The sequence below is a fragment of the Schistocerca americana genome, chromosome 1, assembly GCF_021461395.2.
Source record: "Schistocerca americana isolate TAMUIC-IGC-003095 chromosome 1, iqSchAmer2.1, whole genome shotgun sequence".
In the NCBI taxonomy this organism is placed as follows: Eukaryota; Metazoa; Arthropoda; class Insecta; order Orthoptera; family Acrididae; genus Schistocerca; species Schistocerca americana.
The window spans coordinates 140,663,320-140,682,942 of NC_060119.1; the positions used below are offsets into that span (position 1 = coordinate 140,663,320).

General features: G+C 44.1%; 1 protein-coding gene across 2 annotated transcripts in view; it reads right to left on the reverse strand.

The window, feature by feature from the left end:
* LOC124621421 (regucalcin-like) overlaps positions 1 to 18,962 on the reverse strand; it is a 61,703-nt gene extending 42,741 nt beyond the window's left edge. For both annotated transcript variants that reach the window (XM_047147140.1, XM_047147139.1), the window contains exon 1: positions 18,839 to 18,962. The gene's annotated coding sequence lies outside the window, so the exon portion shown is untranslated. The remainder of the gene's footprint in view (positions 1 to 18,838) is intronic.
* Between the last annotated feature and the right edge of the window lie 661 nt (positions 18,963 to 19,623).

Genomic DNA, 19,623 nt, shown 5'->3' on the forward strand with positions numbered 1-19,623 from the left:
GGCGCCACCGAGCGCGGTGCGCACACCACCGGAAAGATGAGCCATATCAGCGGCGGGAATATCGCTGGCCGAGCCATACGGCTCACTACAGAGTTCGACAACCCCTCAACAACGTTGAACAGCACCACCTGACGGTCCGTTGGACCGGGGTGTGTCGTGCCATCCACATCCCATACCTGCCCACGTACACTCGTTCCTTGAGGCACGTGGTGGTGAACGGCAGATTAGCCACACGCCAGCGCTTCCATTCCATTCCATTCCATCCATGCTACAGACGACCCTTTGTGCCCGCACTGCGCAGTCGTCGATTCAGACGCACACTGCTTGACATGTGCGGCAACGGGCAGCTGCTGGGGTCTTATACAATGTATGCTGGTGCTCCTGTTGCGACGAAGCCAGTCTATTACGCCGACTAACTCCTACGCCCAGATAATGTTTACTTTTCCACCGCCAGAACGAACGCCGTCAACTGGCGAATGTCATGGTGCTGTACTACATGTTGCAAGCTGTGCCTGAATACGCTCTCGACTTGTGGTTCCACATGATGAGCCATGAGGCGTTCTGCTGCCATGTAAGAGGTGCATTCAAGTTCCAAGGCTTCCGATTTTTTTTCTAATTAACTACTCACCCCCCGAAATCGATGAAACTGGCGTTACTTTTCGACGTAATCGCCCTGCAGACGTACACATTTTTCACAACGCTGACGCCATGATTCCATGGCAGCGGCGAAGGCTTCTTTAGGAGTCTGTTTTGACCACAGGAAAATCGCTGAGGCAATAGCAGCACGGCTGGTGAATGTGCGGCCACGGACAGTGTCTTTCATTGTTGGAAAAAGCCAAAAATCACTTGGAGCCAGGTCAGGTGAGTAGGGAGCATGAGGAATCACTTCAAAGTTATCACGAAGAAACTGTTGCGTAACGTTAGCTCGATGTGCGGGTGTGTTGTCTTGGTGAAACAGCACACGCACAGCCCTTCCCGGACGTTTTTGTTGCAGTGCAGGAAGGAATTTGTTCTTCAAAACATTTTCGTAGGATGCACCTGTTACTGTAGTGCCCTTTGGAACGCAATGGGTAAGGATTACGCTCTCGCTGTCCCAGAACATGGACACCATCATTTTTTCAGCACTGGCAGTTACCCGAAATTTTTTTGGTGGCGGTGAATCTGTGTGCTTCCATTGAGCTGACTGGCGCTTTGTTTCTGGATAGAAAAATGGCATCCACGTCTCATCCATTGTAACAACCGACGAAAAGAAAGTCCCATTCATGCTGTCGTTGCGCGTCAACATTGCTTGGCAACATGCCACACGTGCAACCGTGTGGTCATCCGTCAGCATTCGTGGCACCCACCTGGATGACACTTTTCGCATTTTCAGGTCGTCATGCAGGATTGTGTGCACAGAACCCACAGAAATGCCAACTCTGGAGGCGATCTGTTCAACAGTCATTCGGCGATCCCCCAAAACAATTCTCTCCACTTTCTCGATCATGTCGTCAGACCGGCTTGTGCGAGCCCGAGGTTGTTTCGGTTTGTTGTCACACAATGTTCTGCCTTCATTAAACTGACGCACTTTCGACGCATCCATAACTCCATCACCACATGTCTCCTCCAACTGTCGATGAATTTCAATTGGTTTCACACCACGCAAATTCAGAAAACGAATGATTGCACGCTGTTCAAGTAAGGAAAACGTCGCCATTTTAAGTATTTAAAACGGTTCTCATTCTCGCCGCTGGCGGTAAAATTCCACCTGCCGTACGGTGCTGCCATCTCTGGGACGTAGTGATAATGAACGCGGCCTCATTTTAAAACAATGCGCATGTTTCTATCTCTTTCCAGGCCGGAGAAAAAAAAAAAACCGGAGGCCTTAGAACTTGAATTCACCTCGTATTGTATCGGACATGACTATCGAATTATTTAGGGGACTTATTCGACGATCCTTCTGCCCATTGGGGTGTTCAGAGTACTAGACGACGCACTCGAAGACGATTCAGCATGATTGAGAAAACGGTTTAGATACAGTTCCCTCTCCATTAATTTGCGCAAAGCGGGCTCGGAAGCTTCTGGTGGCGGTAGTAGGACCCGATTACAAAAAAAAGGTAAATAAATAACAAATTAAGAAAAAAAGAAAAAAGTACTTACAAATAATAAACTTGTTCAAACAAATCTCTACTGATCCTGTAAGACCCCTTCTCTTTCTTGGCTCTGAGATGGTGGCAATAAGTCACTGTGGCCAGGCCTCGGAAGGCGACCCCTGTCTTCTTCGCCCCCCAACACCCTCTCGAGCTTCATAAAAAAAGAAAAAATTCACTGGTTCTCGTAAGGAAATCCTGGAAAAAAGTTGTTTAGCATACAAGCTCCTAATTCGTTGGCTTGAGTTCAAATCCCACCGCTACACACTTTTTTTATTCTATTTTATTCCACTCAATGGTAAACTATTAATTATAAAATTTGACACTTTCGCTGCTACAGACGTGCTCTCTATATTCCACGCTGAGAGCGGCTTTGTTGTCGCTGTACTGCTCGCCTAATTCTGCTACCCGTGCTGAGAGACGGCGTTCCAGCCACTAAGAAATTCCTACAGTCCAATTTTAAGGAAAGTATTCATGAAAAGATTAGATTTTTGATTGTCTTAAGATTTGATATCTTTGCTTGATAAAAGAAAGAATTTCTTTTCATTATTCATCATGGTAACTGTGCTACACCAAAGTAAAGCGATACACAAAATTTTAAAGAGTTTGCAGAGGTACAGACATGTACATTGATCAGCCAGACCATTATGCCCACCGACCTATTATCGATATAAACCTGTCATTCGATAGCACCGTCACCTGGAGAGGAATGATTGCTAGTAATGCAGACGAAAGATGGATGTAGTATTAGTGAGCGTGCGTGTGTAGAATGGGGAAGGCAGGTGGTCTATCTGACTTCGACCAAGGGCAGGTTGTGATCGCCCGGAAGCCCGGCACGAGCATTTCGGAAACTCCGCGACTGTTCGGGTGTTCGGGGAGTGCTGTGGTGAGTGTCTTCAACACATGGCGAAACTGAGGTGAACCATGTCCAGACGTCGAGAGATCGGGTGGCCACTCCTCATTACAGATACCGGACGTTGTAGGCTGAGCAGACTGTTAAAGCAGGACAGGCGGCGAACTGTGGCGGAACTAACATCTGACGTTAATGCTGAGCAGAGTATAAATGTGTCTGAACACACAGTGCGCCGAACACTCCTAACGATCGGCCTCCGCAGCCGATGACACACGCGTGTGCCAATGTTAACACCACGATATCAGCAACCTTGGCTGAAATGGGGACGTTACCATTGACACTAGATGTTGATGCAGGGCGGAGTTTTACTTGATCTTATGAGTCCCGTTGCCTTCATCATGTCAATGGGGTTCCAGGGGAACAGCTCCTTGGCACCTGTACTGCGGGACGGAGACAAGCTGGCAGCGACTCCACTGTGCTCTGAGGAACATTAACGTGGGCATTCATAGGTCCAGTAGAGTTCGTGCAAGACACCATGACGAATCTAATGGCTTCAGTCCGGAACCGCGCTGCTGCTACGGTCGCAGGTTCGAATCCTGCCTCGAGCATGGATGTGTGTGATGTCCTTAGGTTAGCTAGATTTAAGTAGTTCTAAGTCTAGGGGACTGATGACCTCAGGTATTAAGTTCCATAGTGCTCAGAGCCACTTGAACCATTTTGAACACCATGGTGGCCAGGGTGGATCTTACACTGGTTGCAGACCATGTACACCCCTTCATGACACTCATGTCTCCCGGCGGCAGTAGCATTTTTCAACAAGATAATACACCAAGTCACAAGGCCAGGAGCGTGATGGAGTGATTCGAGGAACAGTGGTGAGTTCCAATTGATGTGCTGCCCCCTCAACTCCCCAAATGTGAACCCCGTTGAACACTTCTGGGATGTTATTCAGCATGGCGTCAGACCTTGTCGCCCATTCCGCAGAATTTACGGCATTTAGGTGACTAGTGTGTATAGATGTGGTGCCAACTCCCCCCAGCAACCTAACATGGCCTCATTGCTTCCATGCCACGACGCGTCGCTGCTGTTATTCTTGCGAAAAATAGACGTGCTGACTATCAGAGAGGTGGTCGTAATGTTCTGGCTGATCAGTGTATCTTTTATCATAAATGTCCGTAGATCGTGGTCGTGCGGTAGCGTTGTCGCTTACCACGCCCGGGTTCCCGGGTTCGATTCTCGGCGGGGTCAGGGATTTTCTCTGCCTCGTGATGGCTGGGTGTTGTGTGATGTTCAAATGGTTCAAATGGCTCTGAGCACTATGGGACTCAACTGCTGTGGTCATAAGTCCCCTAGAACTTAGAACTACTTAAACCTAACTAACCTAAGGACAGCACACAACACCCAGCCATCACGAGGCAGAGAAAATCCCTGACCCCGCCGGGAATCGAACCCGGGAACCCGGGCGTGGGAAGCGAGAACGCTACCGCACGACCACGAGATGCGGGCGTTGTGTGATGTCCTTAGGTTAGTTAGGTTTAAGTAGTTCTAAGTTTTAGGGGACTGATGACCATAGATGTTAAGTCCCATAGTGCTCAGAGCCATTTGAACCATTTTTTTATCATAAATACTGAAAACCTTTTTTATTCGCCGATATATCGAGGTAATCCGTACGCAGCTGTGAGAGGGTCATCAGAACGGACGTTCAAATTCACCAATAGCGCTTATATTCTTAAAGGATTTTCGAGCAGAGGTATATATCTCAGCTCCGTAACCCACTGGTTAAGCGCACGGATGGACAATTTGTTGACTCAGGTTCGATTTCCTCTGCTGACATAATTGCTTTTTTCGTTTTATATTATTCCTCGCAATGTTAATCGATTAATTATAAAATATGAAAGTATTTAAACAGTTCAATTAATAATCGTAAAATTAATTCACTGACGGAAAAACCGCAACACCAAAAATTAATAAATGTAGAGTAATGAAATTTCAGGAATAGGTAACATATTTGAATGATTCACCTCGCAAGATCGCAAATTAATGTAAGCCCAGTTTAAGCAATTAAAAATGTGAAACGTTAGTACATTAATATCGTGTGTAACATGCGTGTATTGTGTTGTAAAGGTGCCGGATGTCGTTTCTTGGAATGTTGTTCCATGCATGTAGCAGATGATAGGTCAATACAAGAACGGATAATGTTCGTTGTGGATGACGCAGGAGCTGTCATCCTATGACGTCCCATCCGTGCTCGATTGGAGACAGATCTGGTGATCGATCAGGTCGAGGCAATATGTCGACACTCTGTAGAGCATCTTGAGTTACAACAGTAGTATTCCATCAGAATTTCTAAAATCATTGGGAAGTGGAAACAAAACGACTATTCACGTTGGTGTGTAGAATATATGAGTCTGGCGATATGCCACCAGCCTTTCGGAAAAGCATCATCCACACAATTCCGAAGACGGCAAGAGCTGACAAGTGCGAGAATTATCGCACAATCAGCTTAACAGCTCATGCATCGAAGCTGCTTACAAGAATAATATACAGAAGAATGGAAAAGAAAATTGAGAATGCGCTAGGTGACGATCAGTTTGGCTTTAGGAAAAGTAAAGGGACGAGAGAGGCAATTCTGACGTTACGGCTAATAATGGAAGCAAGGCTAAAGAAAAATCAAGACACATTCATAGGATTTGTCGACCTGGAAAAAGCGTTCGACAATATAAAATGGTGCAAGCTGTTCGAGATTCTGAAAAAAGTAGGGGTAAGCTATAGGGAGAGACGGGTCATATACAATATGTACAACAACCAAGAGGGAATAATAAGAGTGGACGATCAAGAACGAAGTGCTCGTATTAAGAAGGGTGTAAGACAAGGCGGCAGCCTTTCGCCCCTACTCTTCAATCTGTACATCGAGGAAGCAATGATGGAAATAAAAGAAAGGTTCAGGAGTGGAATTAAAATACAAGGTGAAAGGATATCAATGATACGATTCGCTGATGACATTGCTATCCTGATTGAAAGTGAAGAAGAATTAAATGATCTGCTGAACGGAATGAACAGTCTAATGAGTACACAGTATGGTTTGAGAGTAAATCGGAGAAAGGCGAAGGTAATGAGAAGTAGTAGAAATGAGAACAGCGAGAAACTTAACATCAGGATTGATGGTCACGAAGTCAATGAAGTTAAGGAATTCTGCTACCTAGGCAGTAAAATAACCAATGACGAACGGAGCAAGGAGGACATCAAAAGCAGACTCGCTATGGCAAAAAAGGCATTTCTGGCCAAGAGAAGTCTACTAATATCAAATACCGGCTTTAATTTGAGGAAGAAATTTCTAAGGATGTACGTCTGGTATAGTAGTGAAACATGGACTGTGGGAAAACCGGAACAGAAGAGAATCGAAGCATTTGAGATGTGGTGCTATAGACGAATGTTGAAAATTAGGTGGACTGATAAGGTAAGGAATGAGGAGGTTCTACGCAGAATCGGAGAGGAAAGGAATATGTGGAAAACACTGATAAGGAGAAGGGACAGGATGATAGGACATCTGCTAAGACATGAGGGAATGACTTCCATGGTACTAGAGGGAGCTGTAGAGGGCAAAAACTGTAGAGGAAGACAGAGATTGGAATACGTCAAGCAAATAATTGAGGACGTAGGTTGCAAGTGCTACTCTGAGATGAAGAGGTTAGCACAGGAAAGGAATTCGTGGCGGGCCGCACCAAACCAGTCAGTAGACTGATGACAAAAAAAATGTGGGCGAGCGTTATCCTGTTAGAATAGGACCCCTGGATTGGTAGCACACTAAACTGAGGTATTATTTTGCAGTCAGGATACGTGGGATAATCACGATAGTGCATTTGCTGTTATACATAATCGCACCCCGGACCGGTAACCCCAGCTCAAGGTCCAGTGTGTCTAGCACTCAGACAAGTTAGTTACAGGCCTTCAATTGGCGTCCTTCTGACGAACACACGGCCATAACTGGCTAGACCTGGGGGTATGGCGTATTTTTAAAATTTTGGAAGACGAATGGCGACTTGTGAGTAGCCACAAAAAAGTTCCATTTCCGAGTCTGTGAGGAACCTGCGTAATATCGACTTTTAAATCATTTCCTCGAAAGAAAAACACCTGACTGCACAACATTTCTTCCTTTCCCCGGGTATGGGTAAACCTTAGTTTGCGGTGGAGTTACCGTTTCGAATTAGATCGTGAAGAACTTGAAGACGACGAACGTCCTAGACGCTCCCGCACATCAACAACCGACGAAATCATCGAAGAAGTGAAATAAATGATTATGAACGATCGCCGAATCCGAAACAACAGAAGTCACGAATGGTGATAGCACATTATCTGGTTCGTGCCGTGAAGTTTTTTCGGGTGTTTCTTTGGCACAAAGTCGAGTGGAGGATCTGAATCAGAAGCTCAGACAGTTCTGCGACCGCGTAGGCTGCAGATTCCTCGACTAGGGCGGGTTCCGCTTAATGGCTACACGGGTAGCGGGGACTGTGTGGAGGGACTGGCCGTCTTTTAGATTAGATGATCTCTGGTAACTACATAATGGGCGTCAGTCGATTAGGTGGAGAACAAACACAGGAAAGTAGACCTAGCAACAATCGGTGTTGGTGCTGTACAGAAGAATGGAAAAGAAAACTGAGGATCCGTTGGCTGACTATCAGTTTGGCTTTAGGAAAGGGAAAGGCACTAGAGAGGCAGTTCTGACGTTGCGATCGATAGTGGAAGCAAGACTGAAGAAAAATTAAGACACTTTCATAAGATTTGTCAACCACGAAAAAGCTTTCGACGATGTGACAAGGATGCAAAACATCCCGAGATAAACAGGGTAAGGTATAAGGAAAGACGGCTAATACACAGTATGTACAAAAACCAAGAGGGAACAGTAAGACTGGAAGACCAAGAACGGATTAAAAAACCGTGCAAGAGAGCTATGTAATCTTCCGCCCCTGCTGTTAAATCTATACGTTGAATAAGTAGTGCCGGAAATAAAAGAAAGCTTCAAGAGTGGGATTAAAATTAAAGATGAATGGATATCAATGTTAAGATTCGCTGATGACATTGCTATCCTCAGTGAAAGTGAAGAATTATACGACCTATTGACTGGAATGAACAGTATAATGAGTACAAAATGTGGGTTGATAGTAACCCTAAGAAAAGGGAAGGTAATGAGAAACAGCAGAAATGAGAACAGCGATAAACTTATGATGAAGTAGATAAAATTAAGTAATTCTGCTACCTAGGCACCAGATAAGCCATGATGGACGGAGCATATATATATATATATATATATATATATATATGGGTATATCAAGCAAATAACAGACTACCACTGGCCAAAAGGGCATACCTGACCAAAAGAAGTCTACTAATACCCAACATAGGTCTTAATTTGAGGAAGAACGTTCTATGGCCGTGAGACATGGACTGTCCGAAAACAGGAACGGAATGGGATAGAAGCATTTGAGGTATTATGCTGCAGAAGTATGTTGAAAATCAGATGGAATGATAAGGCAAGTGATGAAGAGGTTCTCCACAGAACCAGCGAGGAAAGCAATATACGGAAAACACTGACAAGAGAAAGGGACAGGATAATAGGGCATCTATTAAAACCTCAGGGAATAAGCCCCATGATACTAGAGGGAGCTGTAGAGGGTAAAAACTGTAGAGGATGACAGACTGGGGTATATCAAGCAAATAATTGAGGACGTAGGTTGCAAGTGCTACTCTGAGATGAAAAGGTTGGCACAGGAGAGGAATTCGTGGTGGGCCGCATAAAACCAGTTAGAAGACTGAGACTAAAAAAAGAAAAATGATTGAAAACTGTCTAGTTTAGTTGTGTTTGGAAAGAACAAGTGCCCCAAGAGCTATTAGTAAGCTCTGAAGCTCAAATCATGATAAGACAACCAGAATAGCTTAATAACTAGTTCCATTTAGCGACCCCTTAGTATAGACGATAGTTGCTGAACAGTTCAAAGAAAACTTCAGTCATTTCAAATAGATACCCCACTCATACAATTGTTCTTGGTGGTGGCATCAATCTACCCTCGACACGTTGGTGAAAATACATATTTGAAGCCGGCGTTAGGCATAAAATCTTACTGAAAGCGTTCTCAGAAAATTATTTTGAACAGTTAGTTCAGGAGCCCATCAGATGTGTAAACGGCTGCGAAAACATACTTGAGCCCTTAGCAACAAATAATCCTGAGTAAATAGGGAGCCTCTTGACAGATACAGGTGTTAGTGACTACAAGGTTGTTGTAGCTAAACTGAATACAGTAACATGAAAATCCACCAAAAATTAAAACAAAATAATTCTATTTAAAAACGGAAGTAAGAAATTCGCTTGACACCTTTCTAAGACTTACTTCACACGTATGCAGTTCCATTCGGTTTGGTTAGTTTTCTGTTGCAAGGAAAACGAATGAAATCCTTTCACACATACACTGTTCTCACACGGTTCAAAATTTGTTCTGTTCCTTTCGTACATGGGTTCAGTAGTGATCCTGGAGGGAAGCAGAGTTGTTCCAAGTTGTTCCTCAATAGAGAAATTAACAAACGACAGAGGAATACTAGAATTTACTGGTAGCACCCTCTCATCACTTTACGGCAGGAATTTCGAGTATTCACACCATTTTCCCGAAGCTACAAGAGCACGAAGACAATTTTTTAAATTTCTTCAGGACATCAACGGAATCATTTGACGAATTACACGTGAAGCTAAAGGATCGTCTTCAAGCCCAAGATACATTTGTGAGCGAATGCAATCAACCGTATACTGCATTATAAATTATCTATTTTAAATAAATTTCATTGCTTATTTTCTTCATTTTCAAAATCATTTCCCTTTAAATTTCCTCAAAATCGCGGGGAGTTCACCAATTGTCCTGATGTACTATGTCTCTTATTCGACAAAAATGAATTTTTCGGTGCTTATCCAAATCTTTCTTTTTTGTGACATCAAATTCATGAATGTCGTTGAAATTTTTTAACACAAGTGTCTTTCCATGCTTCCTGCGCCTTAAATTTATCCTTGCGGTTTTCACAAGTTTTGTCTCACAGCACTAGTTTAGCTTGTACTGCTGATACCAGCCGAGACCAATCAGCGCCTGATAACCGCTCATTTTATCAGGAAAACTGCGACAACTTTCAAAAATTAATGATAAGAGATAATCTACTCGCTATCGGGTTTAAAATAACCCGAATCGAGTGTCCGCCTCGATTGCTGTCTGTTCTATGTACATGAGTTCCCACCGTATAAAAACATGATGAAACCTGTACGTGACGAGGGAGTATTCGATGCCTACTGTTTGTATTAGGTACCGAATAGAAACCGCAGCACGGTTTCAGTCTTGTCGGCGTTACCGAAACGAATAGAGCCGCATACTTGTGAAACAGGCCTAGGAAGCAGTCTCTATTCCTTCCAATTTGACTGTGTAATTGTAGACCAAATGTGGTTCAGATTCAAAGAAATAGGATATTACAATGCCTGTGTGGTTAAGAAGAGCTGCGGCGGCTACAGCCGTTACGAAATACATGAAACGTATTCGCAGTTGCGAATACGAACAGCCACCAGCTGTGAGGCAATGACGACAGTGAAGATCTGTGCCGGACCGTATCTCGAACCCGGATTTTCTGTTTGACGACGGGGATCGACTTAACTGGTTTAGCTATTGAAGTGCCCCTTAGGCGATTTTTACGGACAGTGCGCGTGCAGTGCATATAAAAAACGCGAATAAAATAAAACAAGACTTGAGAGACATTTGTGAAGAAATGTACGATTAATATTCACAAAAAAACTGTAACGTAAATACTCTGATGAGAAAAAGACCTTGTCGCTGAGAATTAATATCGCAGTAAAAAGTATATTGAAATAAAATATTTATATCTTTGTGTAACTATATATAAGATGAACAAAACAAAACGATCTTCTGCTTCCTTTGTTATATTGAGATTGTGTGTAGCGCTTAACGCCTGCAGATGTTATTATTGTTTTATCTTCTAGACGATGTTAAGGTGTGTACATAAATTATTGCTTAAAATACATGTATAAAAATAGCTCATGTTATTATTTCAAGATAATGCAAGCACCTCATCTTAGTGTTTCAATTGACGACAGAGATTAATTAGTATTTTTCAGCTGCTACGTCGACCAAAAGCCGTTATCGCTGACTAACAATTGGCCGCCATTACGCGGTAGATTTAAATATTATGTTATTTTGCAATTTTCCTTCATAGCAGAGGCTACGAAATCAAGTCCTTATTTAATATGAGTTTGAGCATTTCAGTAATTCATGTTTGCAAGAGGTCAGATATTTTCAGCGATACCATTTGGGGCCGATATGTGAATTGTGGTCTGGACTTTATTTCGTGAAATTATAAACTTGTAGGGAGCCTGGCGCTCATCTAAAATAAAATCAAACATTTATTTGGCCTCCTACAAAGTATTGCCGGCCTCTGTGGCCGAGTGGTTCTAGGCGCTTCAGTCCGGAACCTCACTGCTGCTACGGTCGCAGGTTCGAATCCTGCTCGGGCATGGATGTGTGTGATGTCCTTAGGTTAGTTAGGTTTAAGTAGTTCTAAGTCTAGGGGACTGATGACTTCAGATGTTCAGTCCCATAGTGCTTAGAGCCATTGGAACCATTGGAACAAACTACACTCCTGGAAATGGAAAAAAGAACACATTGACACCGGTGTGTCAGACCCACCATACTTGCTCCGGACACTGCGAGAGGGTGGTACAAGCAATGATCACACGCACGGCACAGCGGACACACCAGGAACCGCGGTGTTGGCCGTCGAATGGCGCCAGCTGCGCAGCATTTGTGCACCGCCGCCGTCAGTGTCAGCCAGTTTGCCGTGGCATACGGAGCTCCATCGCAGTCTTTAACACTGGTAGCATGCCGCGACAGCGTGGACGTGAACCGTATGTGCAGTTGACGGACTTTGAGCGAGGGCGTATAGTGGGCATGCGGGAGGCCAGGTGGACGTACCGCCGAATTGCTCAACACGTGGGGCGTGAGGTCTCCACAGTACATCGATGTTGTCGCCAGTGGTCGGCGGAAGGTGCACGTGCCCGTCGACCTGGGACCGGACCGCAGCGACGCACGGATGCACGCCAAGACCGTAGGATCCTACGCAGTGCCGTAGGGGACCGCACCGCCACTTCCCAGCAAATTAGGGATACTGTTGCTCCTGGGGTATCGGCGAGGACCATTCGCAACCGTCTCCATGAAGCTGGGCTACGGTCCCGCACACCGTTAGGCCGTCTTCCGCTCACACCTCAACATCGTGCAGCCCGCCTCCGGTGGTGTCGCGACAGGCGTGAATGGGGGGAAGAATGGAGACGTGTCGTCTTCAGCGATGAGAGTCGCTTCTGCCTTAGTGCCAATGATGGTCGTATGTGTGTTTGGCGCCGTGCAGGTGAGCGCCACAATCAGGACTGCATACGACCGAGGCACACAGGGCCAACACCCGGCATCATGGTGTGGGGAGTGATCTCCTACACTGGCCGTACACCACTGGTGATCGTCGAGGGGACACTGAATAGTGCACGGTACATCCAAACCGTCATCGAACCCATCGTTCTACCATTCCTAGACCGGCAAGGGAACTTGCTGTTCCAACAGGACAATGCACGTCCGCATGTATCCCGTGCCACCCAACGTGCTCTAGAAGGTGTAAGTCAACTACCCTGGCCAGCAAGATCTCCGGATCTGTCCCCCATTGAGCATGTTTGGGACTGGATGAAGCGTCGTCTCACGCGGTCTGCACTTCCAGCACGAACGCTGGTCCAACTGAGGCGCCAGGTGGAAATGGCATGGCAAGCCGTTCCACAGGACTACATCCAGCATCTCTACGATCGTCTCCATGGGAGAATAGCAGCGTGCATTGCTGCGAAAGGTGGATATACACTGTACTAGTGCCGACATTGTGCATGCTCTGTTGCCTGTGTCTATGTGCCTGTGGTTCTGTCAGTGTGATCATGTGATGTATCTGACCCCAGGAATGTGTCAATAAAGTTTCCCCTTCCTGGGACAATGAATTCACGGTGTTCTTATTTCAATTTCCAGGAGTGTATTCAGCATATGATGGTCTTACCTACGCAATGAAAATAATGTTAAATTCTCATCGTACGTAGTTTAAAGTAAGGAAACACTATACTATCCATGCACGTCTCACAGCCAGACCCAGCCTTCGCCGCGCGGGATTAGCCGAGCGGTCTGTGGCGCTGCAGTCATGGACTGTGCGGCTGGTCCTGGTGGAGGTTCGAGTCCTCCCACGGGCATGGGTGTGTGTGTTTGTCCTTAGGATAATTTAGGTTAAGTAGTGTGTAAGCTTAGGGACTGATGAAGTTCCCAGTTAAGTCCCATAAGATTTCACACACACAGACCCAGACTTCCATGTCGTCGGTCCTGCGTCACAAGCTGTACTTGCGTGCATGTATGTCCGAAAGAAGAATGCTTCGTTCTTAACGCCACAGGTTCTGCAGTGTTGTATTTACCCGCCGATACCAGGCAGCTATCCTCAATTAAAGTGTCCTCCCGTGTGCGATAATTACATAATGCACGTACGAGAACAAGTTGTGTTGCGGAAATAACAATCTGTGGAGGTTTGTGTCTGTCCATTGGTCGTGCACAGATAGCCGAAGCTGTTAATGCGACCGGTCGCGTAAAGCGGGAATTCGGGGTTCGACTCCCGCTCCGGCACATTTTCATTGTCGCGATTCCCTTACGCATTTGATGGATGTTCGTATTCGCTACTGTGAATACATTTCATTTATCAAAGAAACCGTATCGACGGAAATTGAGAGGTGCATACAAAACAAGTTAATAAGAGATGGCACTGATCCCACATGATACACAAAACAGGTCAGAACGCTGTTGCGGAAGAAACAAAAGAAGCATGCCAAATTTAAAAGGACGATAAATCCCCAAGGAGTAGTTACACAGAAGCTCGAAATTTAGCTCGTAGTTCACTGTGAGAGCTTGTAGTTACCACAACGAAACTCTGTCTCGAAATCTGGCAGAAAAGTCAAAGAGATTGTGGTCGTATGCAAAGTACACCAGCAGCAAACACTCAACCAGTGCCTTCATTGCGCGATAACTATCGTGATTTTACTGATGACAGCGCCACTAAAAAAGAGTTACTAAACACGGTTTTCTGAAATTCCTTCACAAAAGAAGACGAAGTAAATATTCCAGAATTCGAATCAAGAACAACTGCCAACATGAGTAACTTGGAGTAACTTAGAGGTAGATGTCTTGAGCATAGCGAAGCAGTTTAAATCATTTATTAAAGGCAAGGCCTCCGGTCCAGATTTTCTGCCAGTCATGTTCCTTTCAGAGTATGGCGATAAAATAGCTCCATATTTAGCAATCATATACACCTGCTCGCTCGTCGAAAGATCCGCACTTAAAGACTGAGAAGTTGCACAAGTCATACCAGTACCCAAGAAAGGAAATAGGAGTAATCCTCTTAATTAAAGACCCATAGCACTAGCGTCGATTTGCGGCAGTATTTTGGAACATACGCTGTGCTCGAACATTAACAATCACCTCGAAGGAAACGGTTTATTAACAAATAGGCAATACGGATTCAGAAAATATCGTTCTTGTGAAACGCAACTAGCTCTTTGTTCTCACAAAGTAATGAGCTATCGACAGGGAATGTCCAGTTGAACCCATATTTTTAGATGTCCAGAAGGCTTTTGACACTGTTCCTCAAAAGTGACTTTTAATCAAATTGCGTTCCTATGGGGCACAATATCGGGTGTGCGACTGGATACGTGATTTCCTGTTAGAAACGTCACAGTTCGTAGTAATTTACGGAAAGTCATCAAGTAAACCAGAAGTAATATCTGGCGTTCCCCTAAGGAACTGTTATGGGTCCTCTGGTGTCCCTGATCTATACAAACGATTTAGATCTGAGTAGCCCTTTAGATTGTTTACAGATAATGCCGTCATTTGCCGTCTTTCAGAAGCATCAGATAATGAAAATCAATTGAAAAACGATTTAGACAAGATATCTGTAGGGTGCTGAAAGTGGCAATTGACACTTAGGGACTACGATTACGAATAGCTTAAAATGGAGCGATTACATATATAACGTTGCGGGGAAAGCAAAGACTGCGATTTATTGGCAGAACAACGAGAAAATAAAACAGGTCAACTAATGAGACTGCTGAAACTACGTTTGTCCAACCTCTTCTGGGTATTGCTGTGCGGTGAGCGAGGCGCATGAGATAGGACTGACGTAGGACGCTGAAACAGTCCAAAGAAGGGCGGCTCGTTTTGTATTATCGTGAAATTCGGGAGAAAGTGCCACGGATATGAACTGTCGCGGCAGGATCTTCTCACGAAATTTCTATTACCAACTTTCTCCTCAGAGGGAGAAATGATCAGCATAATAAAATAAATCAGAGCTTTCACTACAGATTAAGAGTTTCGTTTTTCCCGCGCTTTTCGATAGACTGAAAAGGTAGAGAAATAGCTTTAAGGTGGTTCGATGAACCCTCCGCCAGACGCTTAATATGTTGCAATAAGTAGTATCTTTCCTTACACAGTTTACAATTACGCCAAGAGTATACAGATGTTGGTAGACGACTAACAAAAATGGTAACGCAAATCATAGTCGAAGAAAACAGTTCGGATATTTCATATGAACACGCAACAGATGGGAGTATTCGGTGTTGACATCCCTTACGAGGTCAGTAGAGTTGGAGACAGGCCCAGATACAACGAGGATGGAGAAGAAATTTCATAGTGTTCTTTTCATCGGAAATATTCAGAGCATTCGTAGTCATAGATTAGGGAAATTACTAAAAATCTCAATCGAATGGTCGTACGCTGATCTGAATGCCGCTTCTGCCGAATGCGAGTATAGAACGCTCAGTGATACCATTAATTACACATTATATGCTCCTTGGCTTGTCAATAGCGTGGTGACTGGTGGGTGGCGATATATCTATATCTACATGGCTACTAGACAAATTGCCTGGCAGAGGGTTCATCGAACCACCTTCGCAATAATTCTCTCGAACAGCGCGCAGAAAAAGCTAGCGCCTTTCCGTGCGAGCACTGATTTCCATTATTTTATTATATGATCATTTCTCCCTATGTAGATCGGCGATAACAAAATATTTTCGCATTCGGAGGAGAATGTTTGTGATTGAAATTCATGAGAAGATCCCGCCACAGCGGAAAAAGCCTTTATTTTAACGATTTCCACCCCAAATTCTGTATCATTTCAGTGACACTCTCTCCATTACTTCTGGATAGTGCAAAACATGCCTGCATTCTTTGAACTTGCTCGTTGTACTCTGTTAATGCATCGTCTAAGTGTTCTGCCAATAAAACGCAGTCTTTGGTTCGTCTTGCCCACAACATTTTCTATGTGTTCTTTTCACTTTAAGTTGCCGGTATTGTGATTTCTAGGCATTTAGTTTATTGTCTTTATATTTGATTGATTAATCGTGTAACCGAAGTCTGACAGATTACTTATAGCACTCACGTGGATGACCTCGCGCTTTTCATTATTTAGGGCCAACTGCCAATTCTCGCACCATACAGATATCTTAATTTTATCTAAATCGTTTTGCTATTGGTTTTGATCTTCTGATGGCTTTACTAGACGATAAACGACAGTATCATCTGCTGACAATGTAAGAGAACTGCTCAGACTGTCTCCTAAAGTGTTGTATAGATAAGGAGCTGCAGAGGGCCTATAACTTGGGAAACACCAGAAATCACTTCTGTTTTACTCGATGACTTTCCGTCAATTACTACGAACTGTGACCTCACGAATCCAGTCACATTGATATTCCATGAGCATGGAATTTGATTACCAACCACTTGGAAGGCACGGTGTCAAAAAGATTTCTAGAAATGCGGAATAAATTTGAAATCCCTTGCCGATAGCACTCAACACTTCGTGTGAGTGAAGAACAATCGCACAGATGAACTAGTGCAGCGCTGCTATGACTTTCAATAGCGCTCCGTTCTGCTAAATCAAAACAACTGCTGCAAATACTGAATATTAAGTACAGAAGTTGATGTCACGACTGCAGGAAAATGGATGTACGAGCACCAAACGTATACTGGAACAGATGAATCTAACTAGATGCCGATAAACAGGTATTCAAAAAATGGCTCTGAGCACTATGGGACTCAACTGCTGAGGTCATAAGTCCCCTAGAACTTAGAACTACTTAAACCTAACTAACCTAAGGACAACACACACATCCATGCCCGAGGCAGGATTCGAACCTGCGACCGTAGCGGTCGCGCGGTTCCAGACTGTAGCACCCATGGAGGTAAAAATAAGAGGAGTTGTCTTGACGTCACAACTTGAAGCCGACCCAAGTCAAGATCCGCCATGTTAGCTACCCCAAAACATTCGCTTCTGGTAGTTTGATTTCGTGTAGTCGTGAAGTGTTTTGATAAAAAATGCCGGCTTGCGTCGCTTACTGGTGTACTAATCGTTCTGATTGTAGTCTAAAGTTTAAACAAATCACATTTCATCCCTAAGTGGACTTATTTAATCGCTATTTTCTTATATATACTTCAAATTCTGATGCACTGTGAAGTAATACAGTATGGTTTTATTTCTGTGATTTGACTTTAGATTTCCTATCAGTCCAATGCGAAGAACTCTCTGGAGGTGAGCAATACACTTGGTTTTCATTGTTTGGTTATTCCCAAGTAACTGAAAAGTCCTGGCAATAAATATCCTGGAAATGTCGACTAATGTTTTAAAATGCGATAATTTAATATAAAAGTAGTGTAACTTCATGTAGGTAATTAAATCTTCAGTAAAATCTGTGGAACACATGTTACAGTGGTTAAATTATGAGTACTTACAGGTTTACATATTTGTTAAAGCAAAGTTCCCTATCAATGTCCAGGCTACTTAGATCATTATATTAATCACTGTGTTGTCGTGTTAACCTGTAAATTGTTGTTATTTGCCACACTGAATGTCACTTGGTAGGTACAATTTAAAAACAAAGTAGATGTGTAAACTACGATGAGCTTGACAATCTTAAATTCCGTTCTTTTCCTTCGTAATTTAACGAACCTTTCACTTTGTTGACATGACAGCTGGCTTGTTTATATCGTCCCTGCATACATTTATGGGACACCAAAGGAAATAAGGCAAGTTTCTTGCAAACCTGAACATTTGAAAATGCAACGAATACAAATCGGTGCCTGTAAACTATCAATCATTGTTTTGGAGTTCTGGCTTTATCAATTATCGGCACACACACAATGAAAGTGAACAGAAATGGATTATGAAAGCACGCTTTTCACAGCACATACGTCTCTTCTCGGTTATTCGTTGTATAAACAAAAAGGAATTACAGTACTGAGGCCAGAAGCTTCATATTTTAGTGTCGTATTACTGCATCGAATATGCATTTAAGACCAGAAAAAGGATTGAAGTTGCGTTCCTTATGCTGTGTTGTTCACTAAAACAGTGTAACATTTACTATATAAAATAAATATCGCGTGCACGCGACAGAAATAACGAACACGAAAGAATTGTAAACACTCGTCTGCTAATGTTTTGGGGGATCTAAGATGGCGGCAGGCCCCACCCACTGGCTTCAAAACAACGTACAGCGTAAGTCTGTAGCGTCATCTCCCCTTATTCTATCTCCATGGTAGCGCCAGAACCGCTCGGCCACCAGCGGCCGGCAAACAGGTATTGCATAGCGCAACGATGAAGTAGTCGTTCTCGACATATATGCGTGTCTGCCAGTATCTGGTAGGCAATTTATGACTCATATGTGGTGTGAACACACGATTTTAAGGCGATCAGTGAAATGCAATTTCCATACCTGCAGCGCAGTTCGCAATCCGGAAGGGTTACGGCGTCCACAGGCGACAACTTCACAAGTACTGCGCTCAACTTGATCGACTGAGACGCGTCGGATGAGTGTTGGCCCAGGAAGGTGGAAGAGCGTTCGTGCGCAGACGCACCGCTGTCTTATCGCAGTTTCCAAGCCGCGGCATTCAAGCAGTTGCGTCCGATACTGCACGTCTCCGCACTGCCCATCTGTTTGCGCTGCTAATACAGCGTCCTAAATTACAATGGTACACAAATTACTTTCCTTGCTCTTCGGTCTCCGTACCTTTCACTTTTCTCTTATTACATATTTTCTGATTGCTGTAGCTGCATTTACGAAGGTGAATCAAATATGTGGTTCAAATGGCTTTGAGCACTATGGGACTAAACTGCTGTGGTCATCAGTCCCCTAGAACTTAGAACTACTTAAACCTAACTAACCTAAGGACATCACACACATCCATGCCCGAGGCAGGATTCGAACCTGCGACCGTTGTGATCGCGCGGTTCCAGACTGTAGCGCCTAGAACCGCTCGGCCACGTAGGCCGGCTGAATCAAATATAAACCGGATTTCTTTTTATAAATTTATTTAATCTTAAGGAAAATTCATGTACCCGAACTTATACTTCTGTATAATCCGCTGAACGGGAAACACATTTTTACCAGCGGATAGGTAGTTATTTCATCCGGTTTTCGTAAAATGAGCGAAGCTGTGACAGCAGCCAGTTGCGCACGAACATTTCCACAGTGTCATCGTCGTCAAATCTATCTGCGAC